A 12848-nucleotide genomic window follows, 5' to 3' on the forward strand; every position below is an offset into this window, starting at 1 on the left:
CGTTAATTGTTGAATATCTTCAAAACCGACAGAAATAAAAAAAAACTTTCTGTTCTCTCCGCCTAATCGATTTAAAATACTTGTAATATGCATATATTATTATTTTCAATTTTCCTTTATCGAAGTTCACTTTGCAATGTTATTATTTTTATCATATATATATTTGTGTAGGAAATGATTAGTTATAGTAATCGCTTGATAAAGTGTCCATGACTATGAATGTTAAGTACGTTTCACATATGGAACCAATATTATTAAATACAATTGTTTATATATACATATTAAAATTATATGAGGCCGTCGTGGCGCAGCGGCACAAGGGTGTGACTGTGATGTGACGGTTGTGGGTTCTATTTCTTCGCTCTGATGTCGAGGCAAACCGCGGCGTTGAGTTCTGCCACTCAACACGTAAAGCCTCCAGAATTCGGTAGAAGGCGGGGAACAGAGTGTCTTAACACTAGGTTCCCTCTGCCTACCCTGCTGTGTGCGGGATACAGCGTGAAGTAGGTTTTTTTTTCAGCTTCACTTTGAGTAGCAAAACTCTTTGCCACGTTATCAGCTAGTAATTGAAAATATTAAATAGTTCATTTTTTCGAATGCGTATCGAACCCACATCCTGTCGCGTTTACAGTCATACGTTAAACTGACCTCAAAGATAATAAATATAAAAATACTTATATTACAGTATAACTATAAACATATATTTCGATTTACTAATGTATCTAAAAACGTATTTACTAGTATATTAAGTATATTTTTCTCTCTCTCTCTCTTTCTTCTCTTCTTATTTTTTAATAACTTAAAAAAAACATTAAAAATCTATTTCGAAAAATAAATACATACTATTATATACTGAAAAAATAATATACAATAGAATAAATTTTCAATTATGAAGTAAGTATCTACAGTACAGTGTTTAGTCATGAAACCTTTACAAGTGTCGCAATCAATCACCCAACAACAAACAAGACTATGCTTTTAATATAATGTTTCATTGGCATATACACTGGAGCCAACGCCTGCCATTGTTTACTAAATCTATAGAAATGTCACTTGTCAACTATAAATATGCCCTCTTACTTTGTGTGGTCCAGAACACGAGAATCTTTTAATTAGCTTAGCAATTATAAAAGATTTAAATTCTATCTAAATAATTAAATATAGTACTTAATATTTATACCAAATACCTAAAAACTCTTTCACAAATCTACTGATAGTCCACAAACAAGTAATTCTAGAACAATTTTCGTAAAAACACAAAAATTCAAATAATATTTTTCACTCAAAACAAATGTAAAGGTAACAACAGGTATGGCGGTTCGGTTTATCGCGCGCCACACTGATAACTGGGTGTCAGGTCAAACGAGCAAATGGGGCATGCTACGTACTGATAAGAGACGATAGCGGGCTCTTAACCTTCCGATGCCACTTGCCACCAATCCTGAACAATATTCATAGAAGGCTACGTGTTTGTGTTATATTATATATGCTTAATTTTTACTAATTATTTATTGTTAAGAAATTCGATAAAAAGTGGAGGGTGGAAGTGTTTTTGTGAGGACGGAATATCTTTACCAGGTTCCCAGGTTCCATCTGTCCACAGTGCCATATCCAGGATACATCGTGAAACCGTCCAAAATTTTAGGAGATTTTTTTTATGAATAATAAAAATATCATGATTTATTATTAACCAAATATTAATTCTATACAGGGTATTGTTAGAATTTGTAATCGAGGTATTTATATGTGCCCGCATAGAAACATGAAAACTTCTTATTTATCCCCCTACGGTTTCTTATGTTTCCACTTAACAGACAGTATTAAATTGAAGAGAGGAACGTTAAGTTACCCCATCCAAGACATAACTTTTATAAGTAAAAAATCAAAATCCAAAAAAAAAATAGAAATATGAAGTAAATTCACAAAAATAGTTTCCAACAATGGCAAGCACGTTACAGTGTTAGCAGTACAACGAAAGGGCACAAGTACAGACGTGTGACCGGTCATAGCGTCGTGACTGCTGATAAGCTGATAAGCTGATAGTGGCTCGCGGACAGGAACGTATCGCTTTCGAGGAAATCTCATCATAATATATTGTTTGTGATATTTACAGGTCATACTTTTAGATTTTGTTTTTCAACTTTCAACCAACTATCAACGCTATTTGAACTAAACTGAAATTATTTGAACTGTTTGATTAATCTACGTTTAACAATTGATTAAAGCTGTGACGTCTTTCATTGTTGTAAAAACATTTTTTTTATTTTTGTTTCGTATATTTCTTGTATTTATCATTTGAATATTTCTTAATTTCTTATAGACCATAACTTACTTATTAGTTGGATAAAAATGAACGTGAGTCGAATTGTTTATATTATTAGTGTCGTATGTGTACTTAATATATTCAACAATATCCATACTTTGCACTTAATAAAAGACTATTCCCATTATTACTATATTTATTTAATAAAATATACACTTAAAGATATACTAGGTGGCAGCTTGATATTATATGTACCTATAATATAATTGAAAATTGACATATGTTGCTATATTTATTAAACTGGTGTATTTAAAAATATTGTAGTCGTAATAAAAATATTGCACGAAATAATTTTTGGAAACTAAGAAATTTAGTTCTGATCATTTATGATTAACTTTGTTAAAAGTTTAAAACTGTTGATTTCCAAGTATTATTATATTATTATAGATTTCTTAAAAATACAAGGAAAAAACAAAAAATAATAATAAATAGATAATAACACATTAGAAAACAACTACTTGAATACAAACAACTAAACGCCTGCTATAACTGCATAATATGTAACATGTAACGATATTTGCCTTTCAATTGTTTCAGTGAAAATTCTTACAATATTTTTTCACAGCTTCACGCTTTATCTTTTGACATAGAAATATGATTTTTTCTGTGCTTCAAGGGACCCTACATCTGAATATTTGATAATAATTTCAGCGTGATACCTCCGTAGAATCTGAATGGCGAAACTCAATGTGAATGTGGGTGAATTGCCTCAACACCAAAGAATTTCCTCGAGAGGGAATCGAACCCACAACCTGTGGAATTCACACTCACACGCTTGTGGCCCTGCGCCATGACGGCCTATGAGGGTATTTATGAGTTGAATTAACAATAATTTGAATCATTATAAACGTTGGCAAGCTGATCGTCAGAAGCTAAATACGGCAACGCGAGGTCGTGACCCGACGCCCTTCGCGCGCTAGCGGCATTGTAATTTTCAATTTCAGTTTCAAATATGATTTAATAACGTGTTTAGTTTTAAAGTTAATGTAGAAAATAGTAATATTAGTACTAATATTCGCTTACACTATATAAATAGCAATTTTTAAAGAATATTCTATTTGTATTGTAATAAAACATAATTTTACACACATATTTATTAAATATTTTACAAAAGTTTAAAAATTTCTCAATAAACATTACTATAACACTTGTTTATAATCAAATAATTTAAAAGTTAACTTAAAAAATCTATTAAAATATTCGTGTATTCTGACAGTGATAAAAAACAACTGCAAATAATTTACGATTTAACTCGGCCATAATATTAAATTAACAGTATAAATCAAATAATATTAAACATTATAAGAATTTGGATGTCACAAGCGCAGGTGCCCGGGTGGACGCGGCTAATTCCGGCGGCGAGGTCGTGACCCGACGCCCTGCATCGACTCTGAGCTCTGACGTACGTTATGGCATGCCTAATTATAACTAGTATGTATATTTCTATCATAAAATGTAGGCACTTTAATATATATTTTACATAATTAATGGATTTTTTTAGGATCTCCGTCTTAATTTTAATCATTGTAAGCCTATTGAATTACTTTTATTGGTAGAGTGTAGCTTTAAAAGTTTAATATGTTTTATATGGATGTTATCCCAAGTTGAAATTAAAAGGCGTTAAGACACTCATCTGATTGTCAATGTCGAGATTCCTCAGAGCCTCAAAAAAGTGTCTCCAAATGACCGAAGAGTGAAAAATGTAAACATTGAAAAAAGTGCCATCCAATTATAAAAATAAAATTTAAATTTTAAAATAAACATTTTGTATAAATAGATGGAAATATATGTTCCATTATTTATATTCTTAATGTGTTTTGGACGGAAGGAAAAAGTCATTCAGCCATAACGAGTTCTTGACAAATTGTAATAAATGTAGCGAATTATTAAGTAAGAAGATGTATTGATATTAAAAAAAATATTTAAAAATATTTATTATATTATCTAAAAATTATTATAGCTCAAATAAAATAATAGATATGATGTTGTTAGTACATTTTTTATGATTTTTTTTTTTAGTTTTTTCGTTTGGCACATAGCGGGGTAGACAGAGGGAACGTAGTGTTAAGATACTCCTTCCTCATTAAAACACTTCCATTACAGAGAGATATTACAAGTTCGACGTGACGTGATTTTAATTCAGTTTTTGCATTATTTGTATCGATTATTTTTCTAGCGCAATTTTAAAGTATATTTATTTGATAGAAATGAGTTCCCTTTTTTTTCGAAGATTTTTCTTCCCAGATGACCGATGGCCAATGTTTATTTGTAATGTATTTGGGTGTTGGCCGAGTTCCACGTCTAGATGTATTTCAAGCGGGGCCGAGGTCATGACCCGCCACTCACACGCACACCCGGGACTATATAGTAGAAGTAGAATTAAGGGCGAGCTATATATGCATATGCTTGATACTTTGAGGTCACTCGTAGCGCAGGGGCACAAAGTGTGACTGCAAACGCGGCTGGGTGTGGGTTCGATTCCCACTCGAGGAAATAATATATTTATTTAGATTTATATTTCCAATTCTTACCTCTGGTGTCGAGGCACAGCGCACCGTTGAGTTCCGCTACTTAACACGCAATGCCTCCAGATTCATTCAAAAGTGGGGAACGGAGTGTCTTAACACTAGGTTCCCTCTACCTACCCTGCTGTGTACGTGATACAACATGATGATTTGTTATATATTTGTATGGTTTTTTTAGATATATATAATATTCTGCTCATCAACACAACATATTATGTTGTGTTGAAAAGACAATTTGCTTCGCACACAACAGGGTAGACTAATGGAACCTGATGTTAAGTTACTCCTTTCCCCATTTTAAGCTGATTTTTTTGAAGTATTTGCCATGGTGTCAGAGCGAAAAAATGTTAATATTACAAATATTAATACATGGCCGATGCCATGCATGGTAGTCGTCTAGAATGGGAATCTACGGGGATTTATTTATTTCACATATCTAGGCGTACTTTTGGATAGGAGCAAAAGGAGCGTAGAGTTAGATACTAGTTACATGTAGTTAATAATAGTACAGGTAGGATGTTAATCGTCTGATAAGAAAATAAAGTCCAGGACTGATGAAACTCCATACTAAGCTAAACTAGTGATTTACAGACATGTCTACTGTTATAACGAAAAAGTTGAATTTACATGCAGAGACTGGTTCTAGACATAAGGTTACAAATTATATAAAAGCATTGTTTTAGCTCTTATAACCGCCTAGAAAACAAAGGAAAAACAATTGTACTTAGTAGCAGCCGTAACAATCATAAGTACAGTGTAATTACTCTTAACGATTTAATTTTTGTATTAAAATCAAGTGAATGAAAATGAAACGTAGATTGGTAAATATATAAATTCGCTACCGCAAGCATTGACACTATGAAATTATATAATATTTTTTTACATCATTTTTTTTTTTTCAGCTAATAAACATCAACACGTTTGTGTTTTGTTATTTTTTGTTGGATCCTACAGTTCAACAATACTATCAACCAAGTCAGGTCAGCCAGTTTCAATACAACCCCTATCAAAACTTAGAAAATGTTCAACCACAATATACCAATCAAAATGGGAATAACAAATGGAATATACAAGAACATAAATATGAGTATGGTGACGACGACTCGAAAGAATGTTCTTGTGCTGATTGTGTACATCACAAGTCATCATGTCAAAACGAGTGCCTGAATTGTTTTGCACAACAGCCTGTCATGCCGGCAATGACATCTAACTATTTTTATTTTCATTATGCATATCCATATATCATAATGCCAAAAGAATCAACAACTACAGAAACAACAACTACTACTTCCCAACCGACAAGTTATTTTCATCCATCAAACCCAAATCCTACCACTTCAGCACCCTCGCCCAACACAGATAATGAAATTCATGCCAATTTTACAACAGACGAGGAACCTAAGCCTGTAGATTTGTATGTGCGGATGAAAGATAAAAGACCGTATAAGCTGACTGCCATAAGACTTACGGACCATAATAAGAAACCCAAGAACCGCAAAGCGTCAATTTCTGACCGATTCACTGAGATATTAATACCGCAGATGAGGAACGTGAAAGTGCTGCATCCTGGGAGCAGCAATTTACGAAATGTTAATGATATTGCAGCATACCACTTCTGATCTTATTTTAGCGCACTACTGTACTCATTCTGCCTGATGCATTGTATGGAAACCTTTGAAGATCTATGCAATTCTAGGCATGTCAATTGCGTTGGACCACACTCTGTGATGGATAATAGTGGTTAATTGAAGTTAAATTATTACACAGATTTTATAATTTAATATGTGGAAGTAATTGTATCGACTTAAGTTTTTCCTTAAATGCTGATCGCGACAGCGTTCATTGGATATAAATTTTACAAAGCTCTATTAAATATTTTATAGTATTTATTTATTGTTGGTAATAAATTAAGGTTGTATGATGCAATTTTGTATGCATTTTACTAAGGATATATTTTCACTTTAGATAGCGATACAAGGTTTTTTTTACATACCAAAATGAATAAAATAAAATTAAACCTTGTTTTTATTAATATCTCATGTAGAGTTAATGTCCCGTGTGAAGAACTGAAGCGAATGTATTTTTTTATTCACACGCAGTTTAGTTATATAAAGTTTCCAATTTTTTAAAATTTACACATTTTTTATCAAATAATATTGTTATCGTGCTATAAAAGCTTATAACCACAATAAATTTGAATTTTTTAAACTAACTTGTACTTTTTATAATACAATATTATTTGTTGGTACAAAATGTTGGTGTTAATTTATAAGTCTTTGTATTCAAAAATGTAGTAATTTAAGTAAACGTCCTCATGTGATTAATACCATGAACGCGGTACGTAATGATTATTTAAAAATTGTTTAATAAAAGTATATTATTTTTTAAAATCTATTAAAATAAATATGCATATTATAACTTAAACTTAACTTAACCACTAGCGCTTCACGCTTTACCCCTAGCGGGGTAGTCAGAGACAACGGAGCGCCAAACGCTACGGTCCCTACATACCTCTCCATTATCTGCATATTATAACATTTGAAATTAGGTTCATTTTAATTTTTTCACTGTGGTGCCGAGGCAAAGTGCACCGTTGACTTCCCCTACTCGACACGCAATGCCTCCAAAATTTGACGGAAAATGGAGGACGGAAGTATCTTAATACTAGGTTAATGCCTACACTTTGCCTGTGCAGAATACAGCGTGAAAATAAAAAAAAATATGAATATTTTAATTTTTTATTTGTTTTTTTTATATTATTCGACTAAAAAAATCGAATTAATTAGGTTAACTTAACAGCTTATAATGATATGAACGACATACCGTTGTGACATTTGGTATATATGAAGTCGTATGTGTCACGTAAAATTCCCACAACATGAACACCGCCACTGACGCTATCTTTTAACATTATTTTTCAATGTAATGTATAAAATTATAAATTGGCTTCTATGAATATTTCAACTCTAGCACAATATTTTAATTTCGGGGGTACATTTTGAACATATTTTTAATTATAAAAAAATTAAGACTTGTCGGCTAAGATCAAATCCTATATATCCTATATGATAGCTAAAGAACTGAACTGAACTATAGGTAATTCTATATGGGTTCTAATCTCACTTGTGGACCAACTTGATATTTATGTTCCCGCTGCTCTATATAATAGATCGCTGTGACCAAAGTTGATGCAATAAATCGTTATCATCAATAATTTACTATTTAATATTTGTTACAGATTATCAACGTTGAGATCTTAATGTTAATTCATAGAACTACTTCTCAGTACGGACCAAATATACAATACCAGTATGTATATCCTTACACTCAAGGAGTATACTACGAACACTACCGAAACGACGAATATGAATTAAAAAGAGATAAAAGAAAAGGGAAACATTTTGGCCATGATATGAATTTTCAATTAGAAAATAAGCACAAGAGATTGAAATGTAAATGTTTACAGAAAAATTGTGAAAAGAAACAAGAAATCATAGATGAAGGCTCTTGCTGCCAATGTCCAAATGATAATATACAAAATTATTGCCGATATGATAACAAAGATTGTAGTGGATACCAGATTGTTACAAGTATACCTAATGCACCTTACCATTCGTTTTATCCTTTTAGTTTTATAACAGCACCTCACAATATGTTTAAACCTTTAAATGTTTTTAATTTGTTTACAACTACAGCTTTGTCTACAACTACATCTGTTACTACAAGCAGTCTAAGGCCTCAAGGGGAAAAAAATATGCTCGAAGGAATTCATAAGGATAGGAAGGATGATGAAGGTAAAACGTATGAGGATAATGAGCAGGAATTTAAAAGCATAGAGTTGACACCTATGGTAGAGACATTTTATGATGACACTCAATCAACAGGATCTTTTGCTACAAAGAAAACATTTCATTTCATAGAAAATTCAAATAAATTTCTTTGTCCACAAAGAGAATGCGATAAAAAGATAGGCAAATATTATGTTAACGATATTATTGTGAGGCCTACATTAGGTAATCGCCAAAAGCGATATTTGGATGCTAACGACATCACTGTTAGTCCAAACGACTAAAGCCTTATTTATTTGTTGGCGTTGATATACATTGATACTAGCGGCCCCAGAGCAAATAAGTGTATTTAAGAAAAAAATATAAAATAAGTATTTTAGTTTGGGTATCTATATTATTTTTAGTTCATCTTTACGCTTTGTCTCTCATATAGCACGGTAGCCAAAGTTAACATAGTGTTAAAACATTCTGTTGCTCTCTTCCCGCCCAACTTAACGGAACTTAACTTCGCAATTTTTACCTGAGTACCAGAGCGCATAAATTAAAATACTGATAATTTGATTTAGCTCCAAAAAAATTCATATTTAATAAAGAAATGTTTCGTTATTTCGCATTTATCTTGGTAAACAGTAAGGACGCACCTACGCTTTTTTTCAGCTTTACGCTACATTATCTAATATCGCGTATAACAGAGTATTATGAGTCTATACGAACTTTATATTAGTTATAACAATAACAGCACTTAAATTTCTTTTATTATATTAATCGGTTGATAGACAAACACTGTTATTGTATTTTTCTTGTGTCGACACTAATTTTGTGGCCTTGTTTTTATTACTATCTTATGTGGAGTTATTATACCGTGCGAAGAACAAAAGCGAATGTAATATCTTTTTTAACCGACTTCTGTAAGAAAAGGAGGTTATCAATTCGACTGTATTTTTTTTTTTTTTTTTAATGTTTGTTACCTCATAACTTTTAACTATGTGGACCGATTTTGATATATTTTTTTTTATTTGAAAGGTATAGCTTCCCGAATGGTCCCATTTTTTTTTGGTCCATGTCTGCCAATGGTATCCATGAGAAAATCACATAAGTCTTAAATTTGCATTATGCATGTGCGCGACAAATAGACGAATAACTCAATGTCGCGCCAACCGATTTTGATGATTCTTTTTTTATTTGAAAGGATACACTTCAAGGATAATTTGGTGAAAGTTTGGTTAGGTTTCGATTATGGAATCCGGAGAAAATTGAGAAAGTTTGTTTTTTTTGGTCAAAAATTAATTATACTGTAATAGTTACAAGCAAAAACTTTTTAAATTGATGTCAGAAGTGAGATTCCTGATCGTTGCATTTCTTTTCAACCAATCTCAAAAAAGAGGATGTTCTCATTTTCAACCAACTTCAAAAAAGGGAGATTCCGAATTCACCCGAATACTTTTTATGTATGTTCTTGTCAATATACCAAAATGTAACTTCGCACAAAAATAATAGCTAATTAAATGAAGTTTTACAAAGAACAATCACAACCACTCGTTGACAACCACTACCACCACCATCACCACTCGTTCAAGAAGCATCATTTTAAGATCTACCCATCACTAAAAATCGTAAGATAAATTAATTTTTAACAAAAACAAAAACCGACTTCTAACAACGAACTAAAAAGTGAAAAATAATTATATAAAGATTTTATAATTTTGAAGTCGGTGTCAAACTAACGCTACAACACCTTTACTACAATATCTAATTACTAAGCCTGTTTGTTTTACTTGGCACCGACTTCAAAATCATAAAATCTTTATATAATTATTTTTCACTTTTTAGTTCGTTGTTAGAAGTCGGTTTTTGTTTTTGTTAAAAATTAATTTATCACTAACGTATTATGTAAGTACGAATATTTTTGCCACTTTTAAAAAATTATACTACATTGCTTATCTTAAAATATTGTTATCGGGTAATAAAAGATTACAGCCACAATGTTGTATTTTGCTTTTATTTTTAAATTAAATTCCACTTCTCATAATACCTAAAGTACTTGTTAGTTAAATGTAGTCTATTTTCAAAAATGTAGTTGTTTTATCTAAAAATCCTCATGCGATTGATACTATGAATGCGGTATGTAGAGATTACTTAATATGTCAAACCTTTTTATTTAAATTCAGTTTTTGTAATAAAACTATTTGTCAAATAATTGGTATATATTTTTTTATTTTTTTATACTTATTATATTAATTTTATAGTATTTACTTTTTTCTTTCTCGCTCTTTCTAATGATGAAAACACTTAAAGTGGGCCACTGCCCACTTACTCACAGCCACCACTTCTTATAAGTCACTGACTTATTAGAAGTGGTGGCTGTGCAAGTGTGCCATAGTCTGTCTAATAAATCATTATTATCATTATATTAACCTAGTATTACATATTATTTCTTACAGGTCATCAATGTTGAAATCTTAATGTTAATACATAAAACATTTTGTCAGTACGCACCAAATATACAATACCAGTATGTATATCCTTACTATTACACTCAAGGAGCATACTACGAACGCTACGCAGACAACGAATACGGATTAAACAGTTATAAAAGGAGAAGAAACCAATATCTTGGCCATGATATCAATATTCAATTAGATAATAATCAAAAGAGATTGAAATGCAAATGTTCGAAGAAACAAGAGACGGCAGACGAAGCTTCTTGCTGTCACAATCCAAATAGACATACTGGAAATGATTACCAATATGACAACAAAGACTATAATGAATACCAAATTGACACAAGTACACCTTATAATTTGTATAAATCTTTTAAATTTATAACAGTACCGCAAAATATGTTCAAACATTGGACATTAGAACATATTTTAAAATCGATTCTATCTTCGAGTACAACTACAGTTTCATCTGTTACTACAACCAGTGAAAAGCCAGATGGGGGGAAAAATGAAAATTACGAAGTACACTCTGCACGACCGGACACTCACTCAACGCCAGGTCTTTTAGCTACGAAGAAACTATTACTTTTCAAAGACAGTTCTTTAAAAAGACTTTGTCCACAAAGAAAATGCTATAAAAAGATAGGCAAATATTATGTTAACGATATTATTGCCAGGCCTACATTACGTAATCGTTAGAATTTATTTATTAGATTTTATTTATATTTTTAATAATTAATATGTAATACTTAATAGTTAAATACCTACCTATTATCATATTGCAAACATCAATGTATATGTATATTACGGCAGTTAGGTAAACTAATTGTATTTAATAAAAAGTAAGTTTTTACTAAAGTTAATACAAATATTAATACTATATTATATATACTTCACATAACTAACTTTTGATTGTTCAGTTGCATCATTAGTTCAATAATTCATTTGAACTGAAAATCACATTTTAGAGTACATAGTGTAACTTCAATTTTTAAAACCTGATTTTTTTTCTTCTTCGCAATTATTTCTACATTTTTTTGTGGAAATACATAAAACACTAGTGATACCACTTGACATCACTTTATAATATTTAATCGATAAGTCATTGAATCGAGTAACTTGAAATTTAATTGAAATGTAATCGATTTATTATTGATTAAAGTTAATTTATAAAAAACATTTGCTGGTACTAACTTTACACTAGTTACAACACTTAACACCACTTATATTTCTTTTAATTCATTTTAATAAAATAACTTTCTTTTAATTAATTTGTTAAAATCCAAACGTCTGCGGGCACAAAAGTTTCACTAGATTTAGCATATTTTTACATATTTATCTAATATATCGATAATGTAGAATACAATGAGTAACGTGGCCTGACCTTTCAGAAGTCAGCGCGACTGCGCGAGAGTCGCGCGGGGTCACAAACAAATTATTTTTAGAGTTGAAAGTTCGTTCGCGCTTCACGCATGCGCTTCCGTCGTCTTGAAATTACCTACTATACTAAACTTTGTAATGTTAATAATATTATATTTATTGAACATAAACATTTTATAAGGTTCAGTAGTAAGTACTAAGAATCAAGTTAGAATAATATATGGGCTTACACATTTTAAATGAAATTCTTCATGCGGTTTGCGTACCTATATTTGAAATTATACATTTTTGGAAAATCGATGTTACGAATACTTAGCAATAAGTAGTCAGTGATTACTTACTAAACTTACTTAATAATCAAATAAACGCGGAATATATTTCAAATATACAG

General features: G+C 31.1%; 1 protein-coding gene across 1 annotated transcript in view; it reads right to left on the reverse strand.

Annotated features, from left to right (window-relative positions):
• The window catches only part of LOC146534083 (uncharacterized), a 178197-nt gene extending 176850 nt beyond the window's left edge, over positions 1-1347 (reverse strand). The window contains exon 1 of the mRNA XM_085194413.1: positions 1188-1347. The gene's annotated coding sequence lies outside the window, so the exon portion shown is untranslated. The remainder of the gene's footprint in view (positions 1-1187) is intronic.
• Positions 1348-12848: the final 11501 nt, after the last annotated feature.

This window comes from Heliconius melpomene, chromosome 12 (genome assembly GCF_056956725.1).
Source record: "Heliconius melpomene rosina isolate 202511_hmr_F chromosome 12, ASM5695672v1, whole genome shotgun sequence".
In the NCBI taxonomy this organism is placed as follows: Eukaryota; Metazoa; Arthropoda; class Insecta; order Lepidoptera; family Nymphalidae; genus Heliconius; species Heliconius melpomene.